At 49.3% G+C, this 19,767-nt stretch overlaps 1 pseudogene; it reads left to right on the plus strand.

Moving 5' to 3' along the window:
• Window positions 1-230: 230 nt before the first annotated feature.
• LOC124507287 (liprin-alpha-1-like) overlaps window positions 231-19,767 on the plus strand; it is a 68,764-nt pseudogene continuing 49,227 nt past the window's right edge.

Genomic DNA, 19,767 nt, shown 5'->3' on the forward strand with positions numbered 1-19,767 from the left:
GGTGTTGAATGGAAACCAATTTGACAATAAATTATATTGAATACAAGAAAAAAGAAAAGATGCTCATAGTCACTCCTCATCAGGGGACTACAAATCAAAACCACACTGAGATGCCACCTCACACGGATCAGAGTGTGCCTGTGGGTGGGCAGTCAGCACTGCTGCTTTGCTGGGACACAGTGTGTCCTCCAAAAGCGACAAGGGGTGGGGGGTCTCGCGCTTTGGGAAACATGGACAATCAGGAGCAGCGCGGCTCCAACGTAGCTCAGGGTGTCCCGAAGCGGGCCCAAACATGGCCCATCAGCGTCATTGGGGCTCTTACAGGCTCCCGAGCCCCTGTCGGTGGCCGAGGAGGGGGGTGGGGGAGGGGCTTGGAAAGAGCACAGACTTGGGTTATGATTGCACAGAGGCCCGCCCATGCATATTTTTGGGGGTGGTTTTGGCTTCTTGGCTACTTTTCTAGAGCAGTTTTAGCAAATGTGACAGGAAGCTCCAGAGATTTCACACACATACCTGCCCTTACTGAGGCACGGCCTCTCCCCTGAGCAGGTATCCAAACCCCCCGCCAGGGCGAGGCCTTTGTCACAGCCCCAAACCTGTGCTGATGTGTGTGCATCGCCCAAGGTCCGCAGCTGAGATCGGGTTCGCCTCTGACGTTGTACCCCAGTGCGTCCGGGAGGGTGCGTGTTGAGGAGTCTCTGCGGTGCAGCGTCCCACCCGGTGGTCTTTCCGCCCTGACGCAGTAGTTTCCGTTGGTGCTGGCGCCACAGCGCATTTGCCAGGCGGAGAGGTGGGCCGGAGGCCGGCGGCTCTTGCCGGCGGTGGGAGCCCGCATGCGCTGTGGAGGGCGAGGGAGGTGCTCTTCTGAGCATCCGGCTTCTCCCTTGCTAGAAGTCTTCCACCTACGAGGATGTCGTCGTGGGGCCCCTGTTTCTTGGAAGACCGTCCCGATCGAGGCAGGTGAGTTCTGGTGGACCCAGCGCCGCTCGGACTCCCGCAGAGGCCCCAGTGCCAGCCGTGGGAGGCCGGGAGGCTCGGGGCGCCCTGGTTCTGCTCACTTGGTGGACGGCATTTGGCCACCCTCGGGCGGAAGGCCGGCCTGTCCGTGTGGACGCCCGCAGGCTCCCGTGAGTCGAGGTGGCCGTTCTGTGGCGGCGGGGTGTGTGTGGGGGCGCCTCCCGTGGCAGTGCTGGCTTAACCGCTCGGCAGGCGGTAAGGGCCCTTCTCCCTGCCGATAGTGGCTTCTGGGAGGTTCTCCGGGTGCCCGCCTCAGCCGCGGCTGTCGTGTAAGGAGTGTGCCGCCCGCCCTCGCAGAGGGTGTCAGAGACCTTCCCGCCTTGTCTGTCCCCTGACCCCGCACAGGCCGCACACGTTCTGTCCCCCGAGGCGGCTGCCACGAACAAAGGCCGCCTTAGGCCCTTGCGTCCTGTGGGCCAGGCCCTAGAGAGTCTGGTGAGCTGGGGAAACCCTACAGAAATTGGCAAGTTGACGAGAAGAAGGGGAGAGTGCCCTTTGATCCCTGGGTCAGTGTTTCTCAGACTCGGTGGTGTCGGGACACTTGGACATCAGGGGATTATTGAGGGCCCCAGAGAGCCTTCGAGTGTGGGGGTTGTGTCTCTTGATCTCTACTGTGGTGAGGTTAAACGAGAATTGAAGCGGGCACCTGGGTGGCTCTCTGTGTTAAGGGTCCGACTCTGGCTCAGGTGGTGATCTCACAGTTGATGGTTTAGAGCCCCATGTGGGGCTCTGTGCTGCCAGCTGCCAGCCTGGACTTGTCTCAGAATCTCTGTGTCCCTCTCCCTCTGCCCCTCCCCACACGTGTCCCGTGTCTCTCTCTCAAAAACAAACATTAAGGAAACCAAACCAAATCCGAGCATCTCAGGTGTGATGAATTCACTTAAAGACAAGAAATTAGTACATATTTTTGATACCTTTCATGCCAAAAATACATACATTTTCAGAACAACACTGTGTAGAAGCATGGCATTGGCATTGGCATTGGCTTAGTGCAAGATCTTTATTCTTCCAGCCGCTTCTGCATTCAGTGTCTTGTGGCCAATTATGTTCAGGATGGTGATGTGGACACCCCCAGATGAACAGCTGGAGGCGAGGAGGGTGTGGCGGTAGCTCCTGGGGTGTCTGAATGCTCTTTCCTGATTCCGCACTCAGATGGGTGGGGCTTCCTTGCTTCTCTTGGGGGTTAGGGGCCCGCACAGAGCTGCATTTTTGTGTGGCACGCGGTGGACGTTTGGAACATCCTAGGCCACTACTTTCAGCTGATCTTCCATATCTTTCACTCAGCGAACCCATTCTTGGAACCACCACCTGGATGAAGAAATGGAACCTTACCGTGCTTCCTACCTCCTACTGACTCCCACCGAATGTCCCCCAAAGGTAACCACGGTCTTGACTTTCACCAGCGATGGCTTTGGCTTGTTCTTCGCTTCATGTTGAGCCAACCTTTGAGCGCTGTGTGGGCGCAATGCACCTGCTTTCCTTGCGTGGCTGTGCTGGTCCTCCCCTGCTGTCAAAGGCCCAGTGTGTGAGCATAGCACAGTTTATTCTTTCTCCTGTGGGTGCTCCGGTTTGTGCAGAGGCTGCCTGCAGATCCACATGCATCGTATTGGGTTGCCTTGGAGGAGCAGGGCGTGAGTGGTGGCACGTGTCTGTTCCCCACGAGCAACAGCGTGCGGGAGCTCAGGGCTGGCTGATGCCTGGTATTGCCTCTTCTCGTGTGTTAGCTGGTTGCTGGGGCTCAGGTGCTGGGAGGGATGGTGTATTCGTGGGACCCGCCCCTGTGTGTGTCTTGGCCACTTACGTGTTTCTTTTGTGAAATAATTGCCTTTTGGAAGCCACTTTGTGATTAGGTTGTGTGTTTTGGTTTTTGTTGATTTGAATGAGTTCTTTCTTTGTGTGTGGAATACATCTGTGAATGGCAGAGGTTTTCACATTCTTGTGTATGTCTGCCTTACATTCTCTGTGTTGCCTTGTGGTAAGTTTCTTTTTTTTTCTTTCCAATAGTATAACCATTTGTATGTTTCTTGCCTTGGATTGGCTAGGGCCTCCAGTACTGTGTTGAATGGAAGTGGTGAGAGTAGGTGTCCTTGTCTCCTTCCAGATACGAGGGAGAAGGGTTTCATAATTTTTTGTATACTTAATATTTTTTAAAGTTTCTTTCTTTATTGATTTTGAGAGCGTGCCTGGGAAGGGGAGTGAGAGATGGGAAAGCGAGTGGATCCCAAGCAGACTCCGCCCTGTCAGCACAGAGTCTGATGCGAGGCTTGAACTCATGAACCGTGAGATCATGGCCTGAGCTGAAATCAAGGGTCAGACGCTTCACCGACTAGAAGCCACTCAGGTGCCCCAAAGGGTTCAGTATTTTACCACTACATAGGACACCTGCCGTTGCGTACTGGTAGATAGTTGGATCAAAACATGAAAATTCTCCTCTATTTTTAGTTTGCTCTGATTTTTTAACACTCATCAAAGAAATAATAATACTAAATTTTCTGAAATGTGTTTTGTGCATTTTGGGGACAAGTGATTTGTTTCAATGTTGTGGTTTTACTTAAAACAACTTTTGCCCTTCTAGAATAATCCAAACCTGATGTCTATGCATTCTCTTTTCACTGGATTCCATTTGTAAATAGTGTGCTTTGCATTCTTGCATGTGTATTCCAGAGAGAGGTGGGTGTTCCCTCGCACCCTCTTGTGCTGTCCATGCTGGGGTTTGGGATTAAGGTCGTGCTGGCCTCCTAAAACAACGTAGGAAGAAGCACTCTTTGTGCTTTCCCAGAAGAGTTTTTGTGTGTGTTCTTTTCTTTTGGGAAGAAGTGCTAGGCCCACAGCTGGTGTAGGGTTTTCCTTGTGAGAAGGGTTTTCATTGCAGATTCCTTTCTTAAGTGGAAATAGGATTTTTCTGATTTCCCATATCTTCTTGTGTCTATTTAGATAAGGCATTTTGTTTTCTTGGAATTTGCTCAGACCTCCCAAACTTTCCAAGGAGTAAGTGTCAACTGGTTTCTAATATCCCTCCTATCTGCAGCATCTGGTGTGATATTCGCTTTAGAACTTCTTGATATTGGTACTTTGTGCTTTGTTTCTTTTTCATAGAACCAACTTGGGCTTTTTTTTTTTATTTCTGTCATTTACTATTTGTTTCCTGCAGCACTGATTTCTGCCCTTTTGTTTTCCATCTACTTGGTGATTGTTTGCTGTCCCATCTTGTAGTTCTTGAACTAAATCCTTCATTTGATTTTTAGCCTTTGTTCTTTTCCAGTATGTGTATTGTATTTATTTGCTTCTTAGTGTGTTGATTCATTTTAGAATGAGAGCATGAGCAGGGCAGAGGGGCAGAGGGAGAGAGAGAGAGAGAGACAGAGAGAGAGAGAATCTCAAGCAGGCTCCTCACTCAGTGTGGAGCCTGGCTGGGGATCAACCTTGTGGCCGTGGGAACATACCCTGAGCCAAAATCAAGAGTTGGTCACCAAGCAACTGAGCTATCCCTATGATATATGTATTCTAAAGGTATGAGTCTCCCTTTAAGCACACCTTTACCAATCTCACAAGTTTTGATAAGCTAAATGTTTATTATCTTTTATGTGAAACTAGTTTCTAACTTTCATTGTGGCATCTTTTTCTTAATTCATCACAATGTTTAGGAGCATAACACATCTTGATGTTTCGGGGGATTTTCTCGCTCTCTTTGTGCAGATTTCTAGCTTCATTCCATGAAGGTATCTGTCTCAGTGTTTTTGGGTGATTGTAACAAAATTCCATAGTCTGGCTGCCTAATAAGCACAGAAGCTTCTTTCCTATAGTTGAGGAGACTGGGAAGTTCTCAAGATCAAGGCGTCTGCAGATTCAGGGTCAGGTGAGAGTCAGCTTCCTGGTTCATCGACAGCCTGCTTCTCCCTGTCCTCAAGTGGTGGCAGGGGTGATGGTGCTCTCTCAGCCGCCCAGGACTGGTCATCACCGGAAGTCTCCCTGTCTTCATCCCATCACTGTGGGCGTGATGAATTGTTGGGGGAAATGAACTGTTAATCTAATGCAATCCCTAAATATGCCCTGCAGTATTTCAGTCCTTTCAGATGAGTTCACTTTCCTAATGGCCTGGCATATATTCGTTTTCATGAACTGTTCCTTGGCCACGTGCAAATAATGTGTATTGGGGGGGATGCAGTATTCTCTGTTTATATGTTAGATGAAGTTTCTTAATGACAGAATTCAGATTTTAGTAACCACTTTAAACCAAGTAAGGAATAGGCGAGAATGAGTTTACTAATATTACTAACAGGTATATCCAAAATATCATTTCAGTGTATAGCCAGCGTGAGAAAAACTAATGAATGATTTTGCATTCTCTTTTATCACATTGTCTTTAAAATGTGGTGTGCATTATATACTTTCCACACGTCGCACTTTGAGGAGCCGCATTGCAAGTACTTGCAATAAAGCACGTGACCGCATATTGGACAGCCCCGTCCCACTCCTTTGATTTGTCTGTTGTCGTCAGTTCTGTCAGATACTGAGAGATGTATCGTCAAGTCTCCCATAATGCTTATGGATGTGGCTCTTTTTCCTTTTCTATGTCAATTTTTCTGTATTTTGAGATTGCGTTATTAGGTATATGCAAGTTTAGAAGTGTTGTGTTCTTGGTTAATGGAACTTCCATCGTGAAATGTTCCTCTTGGTCTCTATTAGAGCTTTTTGCTATAGAGGTTACTTTCTTGGAGGGTCCCAGTGGCCACATCAGTTTTCTGTTCGGTAGGGTTTGCCTGGGGATCTTTTACTTCCACCTGTCTGTGATCTTACGTTTTAGGGTGTACGTTTGTGACCAGCGTATGCTTAGTTTCCTTCTAATGAATTTGACACTCAAACTTTTCCTTGGAGTGTTTGTGCACATGTAATGACTGATAGGTTAGTTTACACGTACCGTATTAGTAGTTTCTTGTTTGTCCCACCTGTTGTGTGTTCTTTTGGTCTCTAGCCTTCCTTTAGAAGTAGGAGAGAGTTTTTAATTGTACACTGATGTGTTAGGTAATTGGAATATATCTATTTCTAGAGGCACGTGCATTTTAAACTGACCCCTAGCGCCTGGGTGGCGCAGTCGGTTAAGCGTCCGACTTCAGCCAGGTCACGATCTCGCGGTCCGGGAGTTCGAGCCCCGCGTCAGGCTCTGGGCTGATGGCTCGGAGCCTGGAGCCTGTTTCCGATTCTGTGTCTCCCTCTCTCTCTGCCCCTCCCCCATTCATGCTCTGTCTGTCTCTGTCCCAAAAATAAATAAACGTTGAAAAAAAAAATTTAAAAATAAAAAAAAATAAACTGACCCCTGCCTGATTCAGGTCTTGTGCTGCTTCCCTGACACTGCTCTCTCCTTTTATCTTTTCTTTGTTTTAAGATTTATTTGTTTTTTGAAAGAGACATAATACAAGCGGGTGAGGGGCAGAGCAGAAAGGGAGACACAGAATCTGATGCAGGCTCCAGGCTCTCAGCCATCCGCACAGACTCTGATGCAGGGCTCCAACTCACAAAACGTGACATCGTGACCTGAGCAACGTCGGACACTCAACTGACTGAGCTACCCAGGTGCCCCTGCTCTTTTCTTTGACACTTGAAGCACACTGAACTCCTCTTCACCTTTTGTTGCCTAATATTTTTAAGTCTTAGATGGATTTTGGCGTTGTTGTCATTGTTTCGTGCACTTAATGCTTGTTAAGGTTTGTTCTCATAGTTACCCTTTCTGTTGTGACGTTGTTCTGCAAGCCTTGTTTTTTCATATTTCTGTCAGAGACTACATTTCTTCTTTGCAACGAGCTGCTTTAATATTGCTTTTAGTTTGTGTCTGTAGTTGATGTGTAGTCATGGTTTTTGTGTGTGTGTGTGTGTGTGTGTGTATGTGTGTGTGTGTTGTTTTTGTTGTTCTGTTTTTATTTTTGCTTCTGTTTTGCCTGAAAAACATCTTTCCTTTGCCTTCACTGTGAAGAATGTTTCTGTTAGGTAAAGACTTCCAGGTTGGTGGCTATTTTAGTTCACCTTTCATACATGCCATTCCATCATCTGGCTTCATTTGCTTTTCTTGAAGAGTCAGCTGGTAGTGTTGTTGTTGTCCCATGGAAGGCGGTATCTTTGTCCTCTCAAGACTGTTAACATCTTTTTGCCTGAGGTGTTCTTTGTGGAGTCACTGTCATGGTTCTTTTATCAGTTTTGGAATAGTTTTGATTCTTATCTTTGTAGGGATGTGTTAATATCCATTCTGTGTTTCCTCTACTTTGAGGGTTCCCATTGGACCTTTTTACCATATCTTCTGTGTCTTTTGGGCTTCTGTATTTTCTGGACGTTTTCTCTGTGTATGGTCTAGATATATTTTTATCTACCTATCTTTCAGTTCACTGAGTCTATTCACCTGTGTGTAGTCTGATGTGAAGCCCATAGACTGAGTTCTTAATGCTTTTAACAAGATTTTTTACACTTTTATTTATGTTGGAGAGCTAGACAGGTTGTGAGTAAGGGAAGAACAGGGAGAGAGGGAGACACAGATGCCGAAGCAGGCTCTCGGCTCTGCACTATCAGCACAGTGCCCAACACGAGGGCTCAAACTCCCGAATCATGAGATCATGACCTGAGCTAAAGTCAGATGCTTAAGCAAATGAGCCACTCAGGCACCTGGAGACCCTAATTTTAGCTCCGATAATTTGCAGTTTGAGAATCTGTTTTGAGTCTCTGAAAATTTTCCATTTGTCAAGAATGGTTTTTGGACAGTTGACTTTTGCATCCAGTAATTCCAGTCTATGTGTCTCTTCTTGGTCTGTTTCTCTTCTTTCTTCTCTGGGTCGCTATGATACAAAACCTGTTTTTTTTATGTTTATTTATTTATTTTGAGGGAGAAAGAAAGTGAGAGCAGGGGTGGGGTTAGAGAATGGGGGAGAGAGAGACACTCTTGAGCAGATGCTCTTTTCTGTCAGTAGAGAGCCCAACACAGGGCTCAAACTCACAAACGTGAGCCGAAACCAAGTGTTGGTCACTTAAACGAGTAGACTGAGCTATCCAGGTACCTCTCTGTTTTTGTTTGCTTGTTTGTTTCTTTCCTTTTCTTATTAAAAGAATATTTTTTTCGTTCATATTTGAGAGAGAGAGGGGTAGAGACAAAACTTGAGCAGGGGAGGGGGAGATAAAGTGGGAGACACAGAATCCAAAGCAGACTCCAGGCTCTTCACTGTCAGCACAGAGCCCAACACCGGACTCAAACCATAAACCATGAGATCATGACCTGAACCGAATTGGGATGCTTACCCGACTGAGTCACCCAGACATTCCTTTTCTTTTCTTTTCTTTTTCTTTTTCTTTTTCTTTTCTTTCCTTTTTTCTTTTCTTTTCTTTTCTTTTCTTTTTCTTTTCTTTTCTTTTCTTTTCTTCTCTTTCCTTTCCTTTTTTCTTCTCTTCTCTTCTCTTCTCTTCTTTCTTTCTTTTTCTTTTCTTTTTTGTTTTTAATTTTGTGTTGGACATTATGTAGAAGCATAGAGGCTCTTTGTGTGGTTGTATTTCTTCAGCATTTCATCCCACACACCTCGAGTTAGGCGTGAGTGACCTGAGACTGGGGCTCAGTCTTTGTAAGGTGCAGTGTGAGCTGGGCTCACGCTGTCCCCCACCCCCATGTAGTCCTCCAGTGTCTCCATCTTGAGGCCGGGAGTATTTCCAAGGACCCCTTCTTGGGGCTATGTCCCAAAGCCCAGTTATTTTCTCCGCAGCACAATGAGATCATTGAAGTGTCAGCTTCTCAGACAGTGCTTGTCGAGTGCCGGGCTCATTTTCTGTGCCTCCCTGTGCTGTCCAGAGCTCGGTTAGCTGCGACTTTCTGCTTGCCTTTCTGTTAGGTTTCCTTTGCAGCTCGTTGGTATCTTGCCTCCAATCCCTGAGGAAATTCAGAATCCTCACATGTCTTGAGGGAGAGAGAGGACTCTGAACATTAGAGTTGGCTCAGCGGGCTTCCCTTTTGTTGGGGTCTCAGTCCTTCCAGTTGTGACTGCCTCGGGGTCTCCTTGATGCCTTCAAACACTGCTTAAAATTGAACTCATCTTTCCTAGTTCATGATGGGTTGACTAACAGACTACTCACACGTATAAGAGCAAGCCGGAAAAGAGTGAGAAGTCATAGTGAACATTTTGGTCATCAGCATTTGTTACAGGAGAAAACGAAACCCAGTAGTCCTTGCCTAGTACCCATCGTTCTTCTAAAATGACCATCCAGTTTGCCCACGCTCAGCCAGCGTCCATGGGGTGGTGATGGTGTCAGCGTCCCAGCCCCACCCCCCTACACCACCGCTCTCTTCCCCTGTCAGGTGCCTGCCCAGGGCGGGCTTTGTGGTGCCGGGCTGGCTGTGGCAGGGCAGGCAGAGGAAGTGGATGGCTTAACTGACACTTACTCTTTGAGTGTTTGATCAGTGTTCATTGTTTTCTAATTTTCGTAATGTTTATTTACTTTTTAGAGAGACAGAGTGTGGCCAGGGTAGGGGCAGATGGAGGGACCAGAATCTGAAGCAGGCTGGGGACGGGATGCACTTCAAGCGTACAGTGCAAACCCCACAACAAGGGTTTCTGTATTGGTGCACCGGAACCATCTGCAGAGACACAAACACCCACCTTTGTGGCTCCCCTTTGTGACTCTGCACAATTGTGGTCACCAGGCTCTGGCGTCTGTGCTCCTCGGAGATGGTGGTGGAGGCACATCTGAAAGGTTGTATCTGAAAGAGTGAAGGGGTAAGAGGAAGTGTTGCTTACTTGCGCACGGTGGTTCCGGAAAGGCCTTTTCCGGAGAGGTCGCTCGGGAGCTGAGGCTGACCGAGCACTCTCCCAGCAGTCCGACTCCAGGGCCAAAGGCCGGGGTCAAGGAGGGGCTTGGCTTTGTTTTGAGCGATGGAAGGGGAAGCGGAGCCAGGTGAGGCACCAGGCAGCTGGTGTTGGGACAGAACCTACCCCGTCAGGAGTTGGGTTTTCAGATAAGGGCCTGGGGTCGTTGTGTCCTCAGGGGGAAGTACTGGCATGATGTTGTTGAATTTTTTAAAAGCTGGTGCTGGTTCTGCGTGGATAGTGGGTTGGGGGAAGAGACAAGAATGGATGCAGTGTAGACGTCATTGGGTAGAGTGGCTCCTTCTAATGCGTGGGTTGAGCTCTAAGATTCGTGCTTTAGGCAACAGGTACAAGCCCCTCACATCACCCATCACAGAAAGCACAGCACAGTGTACGTCTTTATATCCTATACACAAGTACGTAATGTTTAAAAGCAACGTGTGTAATTTTACTTGTGTGGGTACAAGGCGTACACTAAAGTATTCACCTGTTCTGGAGTGCGTGGCAGGCACTATACTAGGTGCTGAACACTGAGTATGTGCTGCAGGTACCTCGCCCAGAGACGTATGTGGTTTTACGGAGAGCAATAGAAGGGCATGGGAGTGTGTGGTTCGGTGGAATAGGGGGAACGTGTGCACAGTGCGGCTGCAGGATGGCCGTTTGGTCCCATGGGTCGGCGTGGGTCAGACTCGGGGAGGCGGTTTTCCTTGGGAGGTTCGGCTGCCCTGTGTTCTCCTTCATGCACCCCACTCTGTCTCCCAGATGCCTTTCCAAGCACCTCGTAGTGAACCTCCATCTGGGCGGACTGTGGGCTCTTTGAGTTCCACACGGGCCACTACCCTCCTCCCGACACCTGTGCCTCCTCCTGGGAACAGAGCAGCTTGCTCCCTGGTCCGGTGGTCAGAAGCCAGGGAGATGGCTTTGCCTCTTTCCTGCTCTTCCCTCTCCCTGCTGGTCCGTGGGTCCTGTGGCGTGGAGCTTGCCTGTCTCAGAGGCCATCTGTGAGGTCTCTGGAGATCTGTACCCTGTCATCACTCGGGTGGACTCGGGGAGGGGCCGAGTCCTGCGGTCTTCCCTGCGCCAGCCCCACTCACCTCGCAGCTGCTTGGCTGTGGGGCGGGGGGCGCCTCCTGCTGTGCAGAGATGCTGGCGTCCTGCCCCATCCGTGTACAATACGCCTCGCTCTCTGAGAAGACGGCCTTTCTTTCTGAATCTGTGTCCTGCCTGCTGGCCCTTAGTGCTTGGTGTTGCTGAGCAACTTGGTAACTACGTGGTTTGGGGAAACATGTTTGCCCTGTGTACAAGGACCCTCCAAACTGCTCCTATTCTGCTCCTGGGTGGCTCAGTCGGTTAAGTGACCGACTTCACCTCGGGTCATGATCTTTGTGTTGGAGAGGTAACCCCCGATTCGGGCTCTGTGCTGACAGCTCAGAGCCTGGAGTCTAGTTTGAATTCCTTGTCTCCCTCTCTCGCTGCCCCTCCCCTGCTGCTTTCTGTCTCTGTCTCTAAGAAATAAAGAATGACATTAAAAAATTAAAACGGAAAATCTATTTCTATTTGACTCTTTTCTGTTGTTCACAATGGTCGTGCTTGCTTCGTTCTTCCCCAAGGATGAGTAGAGGTGACCGTAGAACAACTTGGTGTTTGGGGTTCCACCCTGCCCACAATTGAAAATCCATGTATAACTTTTGCGTCCCCAGAACACTTAACTGTTCAAACTCTCCTGTCGTCCAGAAACCTTAGTAGAAACACAAACAGTGCATTAGCACCTGTATCTTGTATGTGTCATATGCTATATTCTTCGAGTCAAGTAAGCTAGAGAAACAGTTTTACGTTTCACAGGGAAATAGGTGCACAGCTCTGCGCTGTATTGATCCCTAAGTTTATTCTCCGTTTGTTTCTAGAATGAATTGTCTATCAGAACCCACATCAGTGCCGGCTTAGGTGACACACTACGCTGTTGTTACGCGTATCATTAGCACTATGCATCAGAAATGGGAGGAATTGGAAAGATTCCTGTGTATTTACGGGTGTCACAATTCATGCATTACCAATGAAGGGTGAATGCTTCATGATGGCCTGGTGTAATCAGTACGATTGCTTCATCATGGCCTAGGAAATACACGGGTGAATGCATGGTTACAAAGCTTGTCTAGCCTGCAGTTTTACAGCCATATTCCTAATACAGTCTGGACACATTGTGACATTACAAAAACGGCCTGTGATAGTAGGCTGAGAGGCATTTTCTCTGGGTGGGGACAGAGAGAGGCATGCTACAAGGTAATGTCACTTTTTGAAACCCATGTTATGGAATGACACGTTATTCGTTTTATGTCAGATCTTATCCCCTTATGCCCATGTGAGGATAGGCTGTCCAAGTGCACACAAGTCTCGCACACGATGTTCCTCCTGATGAACGCTTAGGTGGTGGTGACACACATGCGTCCCAGGTGGCCTGGCTGCATGCTCCCTTGATTTTCACGCACAGACGTGTGCATGGCAGGTGAAGTGATTCACTGAGAACCTTGGTGAGGATTTGCTGTCTGGAAAGTGGGGGTGGGTCCTCACAAATTGCTGATATGCAGACCTGCATGGGGTGGGGTGGACCCGCTAGATGGGGCAGTCTTGGGCCTTGGGGCCTGGCGGTATGGGGGTGGAGGCGGGCACTGTCTGTGCAGCTTTCTAGAAGGGCCTTTCTGTTCCTGGCCAAAGTTTCCATAGACGGCTGGCTGGCTTTAGTCCCAGCGGCCTTGTCATGGAAGGGTCCATGTGGGAAAGGAGCCGAGACTTTGACGGATCACTCCTGGTGGCAGCGTGCTTTCCAGCGATGCCACTTCCATGCCGCCTTCCTCGCCCTCCGTCTGCTTCGCCAGATCTCCTCTCTGTGCTGTCTTCTTCTGTGACCTCCTCTGGGCTTTTCTCTGTGCTCGTGACCTTCTGTAGGATACGCATTTTGAATCCCTGCATCCCCCAACTCTTTTTCTTTTTCTTTTTCTTTTTTTTCTTTTTGCAATATGCACAGTCTCATTCATGAGTTTCCTGATTGGCTGTGTCATAGTTCCTGGAAATCCCGCACGTCGTATGGACAGTCATCTCTAGCAGGGATTTCTTGATTGTGTTGGGCTTGATGGTTTTCCCAGAGTTTTTTGTAACGTCCCTTGGCATCTTCCTGACTTTCATAATGTTCCCTCTGTGGCGGTTCTCTTTGGTAGCTTTGACTGTCCTTCTTGTAAAGTGCCTGTGTCATGAGCCTCACAGGTCCTCGTGGCCCCTGGTCCGCAGGCTGACTTAGACCCGCTACGCTCCGGAGCGAGTGAGCCGCCAAGACACGTTTGGTGGTGACCCGTGGGGTTCTGGGTGGCCAGGACATTGTCCAATGTCAGAAGAACTTTGGAGGACAGTCCCTTGCTTTCAGCGTACTTCCTGAGTTGAGGGACAGAGCCGGGATGGAACTGGTCCAGGGCAAGGGCTCTGGTTGTGCAGCAGACCACTGGCCACTGGGACTTGTTGTCTTCAGGACACTAGGGTGAGCTTCCTACACAGGGCCAGCCACCCTGCTCACACCCCCGCCTGTATCCGCTCAGTCGGTAGCTGCTTCACCCCTTCCTACCCAACATCTTGGTGCTCACTTGTCTTTCTCGTGAATAAATGTCGTTTGTGGCATTTTCCCCCCGACAGGGCACCTCCTTCTGCATGAAAAACCTGTGCAGGCAGCCATGGTCTCCTCAACTGATTTTCTTGGGTTTTCACTTTTTGTGTTGGAGTGGTTGACATGAGGTGGATGGTAGTTCCTGCTTCTCTGCAATCTTCTCTGGGGCGTCTGGGAAACTGTGTCCTTCTTCTTCATGGTGGAAGCTGCTTCTCCTATCGTCTGGAGCATTTTCAAAGCCAACCCCTTTCTAAAATCACCAAGCTATCCTGTGCCTGCATTGAAATGTGCCAGTTTTCGATCCTCTCCTTCCTTCTGCCTTACGTCGTGATGTCAGGTCTTCACTTGTCTTGCAGCTTGAGTTGAGTCTGCAGGTGTGCCCGTCTCACAGCAGTCCTACATCCACAGAGATGCCACATCTTCCACACGAGACACAAAGATGTCTCACCAATAGCACCAGGTTTTTGCATGTGCTGGGGTAGCCGCAGCGAGAGCTTCGAGAATATCACTTTCTTTGTGCCTCCATGGTCCTCACGCTGGCCGGCTGGCAGCTGCAGCTGTGGACCTCATTACATGTCAGGCCTTTCAGCCTTTTCTTGTCATGCCAGGAGTCTTCTCTGCATCGCGGGAGCACGTCCAGCATCCCTGGGACACTTCAAACGGGTCCCAGGCTGTAATTAAGGTTCATGGTATTGCCCTTAACACGGTGAAAATGACGCAGGAACCCTGAGAAATCACTTCTCCTGTGGTGCTTGATTTACTGGAGAAAGGAAGTGCTTCCCAAGAGCTGAGTAGCAGATTCGTGGATTCGTGCAACACTTGAGGGGACCTCAATAGCAACAGGAGGTGGTGCACCCTTCCCCCAGAGGACAGCGTCTGCTACAGCTCGTGTTATGCGGGTAGGACTTAATCCTGCGTCTCCACATTTGTTTGCCTTTCTCTTGACTGCAGATGGCACCATGTAGGTACGGTCAGTTTCTGTGTGCAAAATGATACGTTTTATCTTGTTACACTAGTTTTGTGTATGTTTTTGGAGAGGAAATGCTCTAATAGCCTAATATCTGCGTATATTTCACGCCCTCGTGGCCTCCCTTTTACTTACTAGTTTTGATACTTCATAGCTGCTCAGCTCATCTGCCAGTCTTTCCAAACGTCACACATCTCCAGAAAAGTTTCCAATGTATTTATTGGAACAAAAATGCCCACATAGAAATGGGCCTGCACAGTCCTACATCAAGGATCAGATAGGCTTCTGTGGGTTCACCTTGTCAAGTCAGATTGCAAGGAACGTGGTCAGTTCTGTGGTAACATTCCCGTTGATTTGGAAAGGGCTAATTTATGAAGGAACTTGAAGTATGTCACCAGTTTGTACTTGGATTTTCTAGAATTGCTGAAATCAACCACTCTCTCTTTGGAATGTCAGTTGATAAGTGAACCTTAGCCCCTCATTTGTCCTACGGAGACAAAAGCTCTGGGGCGCCTGGGAGTCTCAGGGCGTTAACCGTCTGACTCTTGGTTTCAGCTCAGGTCATGATGTCATGGTTCAGGAATTGAGCCCTGCACCGGGCTCTGTGCTCGACTGACTGGAGAGTGTGCGTCCACCTCCTTGGAGCCCACCTGTACACCATGTCCTGGGCGGGCGCCCAGTATTGGCGGGAGAGAAGCCCCACGCGGGGTGGTGGGCCCTGGCATCACTCTCCTCAGAAACCCTTCCTCCATAATATTTCCTGCTTGACTAAGGAAAGAAGTCATAAACTCGCCCTTTCGTCAAGAGTCCTACCATCATTTTGAAAAGTCCATCGGGTATGGTTGAGTCTGATTGAGCCAGGGGTTCAGGCTAAGACAGCAGCTTTTGAGTACCGTCAGCCTTTCCCCACTGCCGCTCCACAAGCCTGCTTGCCAGACGAGGCCAGAGGCTGGGGATGGGCAGGAGGCTTCTCGGCCTGTTGCTCCCGAGTCAGCAGAGTTCCTGAGTCCTAGACCTGCCAGGCACCTGAAAATGTCTGTCCCCTCGAGTGTCGGTCCCTCCGAAAATCCCCGGGACTCCTGTGGGTGGTGAGGAGGGGACTGGTGTGTGTGATGCTACTTGAGGGTGGTGGTGGGTGCTGGGACTCTGGAGGGCCACGGAGGCCTGGTGTGCTCTGGTAAAGACCCCCTGTGTCTCTCCACTTTTGTCCCCTCTCCGCCCCCAGGAGTGTGCAGCTCTCGCTGCAGAGCTCCACACCTGCAGGGAGCAGCTCGTGCAGAGAGAGGAGGAGATCGCCAACCTGAAGGCGGAGAGAAACAACACCAGGGTCAGTAGGCGCACTGCCAGTGTCTTTAAACGCAGGACACCATTCACTCCCCTTGTCCACATGTCCCCATGGAGTTGGCTGGGACCTATTGTTCTCAAACCTTGTTTGATCCGTGAGGAGGAGTAAGGCTATTTTAACACATTCGAGGGGGTGGCTCCCTACCTGGGAACTGAATTGAAAGGATTCAGACTTGGTTTTGCATTTGGTGAACTTGAGGCCCAGAATTGAAGGTGTTCTTGACACACGGTTTTCCTTTTGCCTCTCCCGCCAGCTGCTGCTGGAACATTTGGAGTTCCTCGTCTCCAGGCACGAGAGAGCTCTTCAAAAAACAGTCATACGGCGACAGGCGAAGACTCTGGCCGGTGTGTCCAGTGAGGCGGAGGTGCTCAAGGTCCTCAACTCCATATTGGAGAAGGACAAAACCGAGGCTGAAACGGTGTGCCTAGCCACGGCGGTTCTCAGTTTGTGCACATGCTGTGTGTTATAGGCACGCTTTGTGTGCTTGTGTGACTGGACTTTCCATTTCATCTTCTTGAATTCTTGTAAGAAGACAGGTCTGTATTGTTAAAAAGCAGTAGTTGTTGGAAATGTTGTGTGTATCATTTGGCTAGTACAAATTGCATAATGTAATTTATTTCAGGGAAGATTTCTCTTGAATGTAAAATTGAAAGCGGTTAACAACGAATTTTGTCAACACGAGCATCCGTGAAAAACCTTACCAGCATTCTGTCATGTTATTTGAGGCAAAGGGGATCTTAGGGTAACTGTATAGTAAGGACTAATGAAACACCTCTGCGTACAAATTCAATCCCTTTGTTTCCAGGTGAGAGAGCAGCTACGTGTGGCACTGGAGGGGTGTAGTTTCGTAGAAGAAGAATTAGGGGCCACACGCAGAGTTCAGCTCCAGACATCATCCCAGGATTTGATTGGAGGGGGTTTCCTTTTTATCCATTGTTTTTAAAACAACATATGAAGACTAGCAGTGGGGGCCCTCACATGTTGCTTCCCTTTCTGAGTTTCAAAGGTGCAGAGCCAGATGAAAGAGCTCCTGGCTACCCTGTGCACTCTCGTGGCCAAGCTGGAAGAGGACCTAGACATCTCAAGGAAAGACCTCATCCTTTCTGAAGCAATGAACACCGTATTACAAAGAGATGTCCGTGAAGTGAGTGTCGGTTGAAATGGCCACGCCGTCGTTGAGCCAAACGTGGGGTGTTTGGTTCGGCCTTGCCCCGTGTGTCCTTCGTCTCCCACGGGTTTTGAACTTCTGGAGTTGGTGGAAGTAGCAGCAGAACGGGACGTGACTCTGGGGCCCGGGGCCGGCTGCCTCCCCGTCTGCGTGGTGGAATCTGTCCTCCCTGGGCTCTCCCCTGCCGAGGCCTGGCGGGCAGGCGGCAGAGTGGCCTCGGGTGTGGAGTGTGGGCCACCTGAGCTTGGCCCATGCCGTGCTCTCGGTCCGTTTTGGAAATACACTCGGCACATAGGAACCAGCATGGTGCTGCCAGGTCGCTTCCGGGGGCACGACCGTGCGAGGGCGGCTCTGCCGAGGGGCCCTCACGGCCACCTCTGCCGCCCTGCCCTCCTCCCAGGGGTTCCGTGCTTCTGGTCGTGGCGGTCAGAGTGAGCGAGGGGCAGCCCGCTGGTCCTGGTGTAAGGTCATGGAGGAGTGCGGCCGCTTCTGCACGTGTGGTCGTCGATGGGAATCTGATAATTGTCACAGAAACTAGTAAGGGTAGGATGGTTTCTCTCTGCCTCCTCCTGTCACTGTGAGCTGCCCTTTGCGGACAGTCCCCGCACACCCCACCCCCAGCCCGGCAATGCCACCTTGGGAAGACCCTGTCAGACCCTCGAGGGTGTACGTGCAATAGCAGTCTGTTTAGTACCTTAGTGTGGGTGAGGTCGTGTCAGAATTTAAAACAAAAGTATTTGCAGAAATTATATAACCTGTTCAGTGAAGTTGTTGTTTGGCAGAGGTGGGGAGAGACCCCTCAGCAGAGTTGAATATGCAGAGAATTTAGAAAATCCTTTCTTTTTTTTTTATGTTTATTTATTTCTGAGACAGAGAGAGACAGAGCATGAGAGGGGGAGGGGCCAAGGGAGAGGGAGACCCAGAATCAGAAGCAGGCTCCAGTCTCTGAGCTGTCAGCACAGAGCCTGATGCGGGGCTTGAACTCACAAACTGTGAGATCATGACCTGAGCCGGTCACTCAACCGACTGAACCACCCAGGCGCCCCTAGAAAATCCTTTCTTAGGACTCATCACTTTCACTCTTGAGACTGCTGACAGAAATTGCTTAGTAAACACGGAGGGTTGGAAGAGGAATCTTTCGGGTGTTGGACAAGAAACGAAGGGCAGGACGTTCTGGTTCCATTTGCAGTGTCAGATACCATGGGATACAATGTTGTTACAGGGTTAGGCTATAGAAGATGGCTTCCAGTTATATGAAAGGTGGAGTTTGGCTTCCATTTGTTAACACGGCTGCTTCAACTTTGTGCTAATTGGATGAGATTTCATCCGCCTTTTCCCCGGAAAAAGGATGGTTGTCTCATGGTGTGTGCCTCCAGAGGCAAGTCGCCGTTCTGTGGAAAGCTCAACGGTGTCCGGAGGCAACCGAGGTTGTGACTTCCGGGAGACTTTATTATCCGTTTGTCTTTGAACACATGGGAAAGAATAAGCCTGGGTAACTAACTGGTCAGAATCCCGAGCAGCCTCCGCACTGTCGGCACAGAGCCTGACGCGGGGCGCCAACTCACAGAGCGACACCGGCTGAGCCACCCAGGTGCCCCGAGGATGCTACTTTTCTGTTTGTTTGGAAAATGAGGATTTCGCCCGGTTGTTGTGTCTGCAGTGTGTTAATGTGTCGTACGCTGATTCTTTCCCTGTTTTCCCTCTGAAATACCTGCTGTAGGCCATGGCCCAGAAGGAAGACATGCAAGACAGGATCACTACCCTTGAGAAGCGCTGCCTCAGGGCACAGCACGAAGCCACCTCTCTGCACGACCTCAAGGATAACCTTGAAAACGAGATCGCAAAGAAGGACTCTCTGCATCGACAGGTCGTTGGTTTTGTTGAACTTCATTCCACTTTTATTAATTACAAGTCAAGTTAAGGACCAAGTGTCAATGTCAAGGTTTTAGGATCTTAGAATCTTGTGTTGACCAGAGGGGTTACTTCAACGTCCAGGGTTTAATACTTTCGAATTTTATGGAAGCATGTTATGGGGCTCCCGTCCTTGATTCCTTCTTTGTCTTGTCTTCCATGCACGTTACTCTGTTGCCTGTTAGCCCTGTTTCCAAAGGAGCAGGGAGTGGCCGGGAACGTGTAGGCAGCTGGCCATTTTGGTTAGTACCTGAGATCGGGGGGAATGGCAGGTGCAGAAGGACAGTCTGGCGTGAGGATGTGAGACCCTGTGTATTGGGAAGCAGCACGTCTCTTCCTTGGTTGTCTCAGGTCATCCGGCATTGAACAGGAAAACCACATCCAGCTTCTTGGAAACAGAGTGAGTTTGCCTGGTGTGTTTGTCAAATGTGTCAGTCGACCCAAAATCATAATCAAAGTGAAATACTAGGAAGCCATTAAAATGACATGGAGGAATGCTGTTTGAGAGCACGTAACATGTTCCAAATCACGAGTGTAAAGGGCAGATCGCGAAATACTATGTGTACAGCATGTGATTTTTTTTTGAGGGTTTTAAAGCATGATACGCGGTCTGTATATACACACAGAGCTCTATGCACACAGAAGATGGAAGGAGTCTTTGGGAACAAACGTTAACCTTGCAAAAACCTCACCTTGTACATGATTTTTAAAATGACTTTATATATTTTTAATGCTTCTTTATTTTTGAGAAAGGGAGCCAGAGTGAGAGAGAGAGAGAGAGAGCGCAAGCATGAGCAGTGGAGGGCAAGAGAGGGAGAGAGGGAGACACGGAATCCAAAGCAGGCTCCAGGCTCTGAGCTGTCAGCACAGAGCACGAGGCGG

The sequence above is a fragment of the Lynx rufus genome, unplaced genomic scaffold (genome assembly GCF_022079265.1).
Source record: "Lynx rufus isolate CCGP_SWC_20201006 ecotype Redwood Valley unplaced genomic scaffold, mLynRuf1.p SCAF_11, whole genome shotgun sequence".
NCBI classification, from domain to species: domain Eukaryota; kingdom Metazoa; phylum Chordata; class Mammalia; order Carnivora; family Felidae; genus Lynx; species Lynx rufus.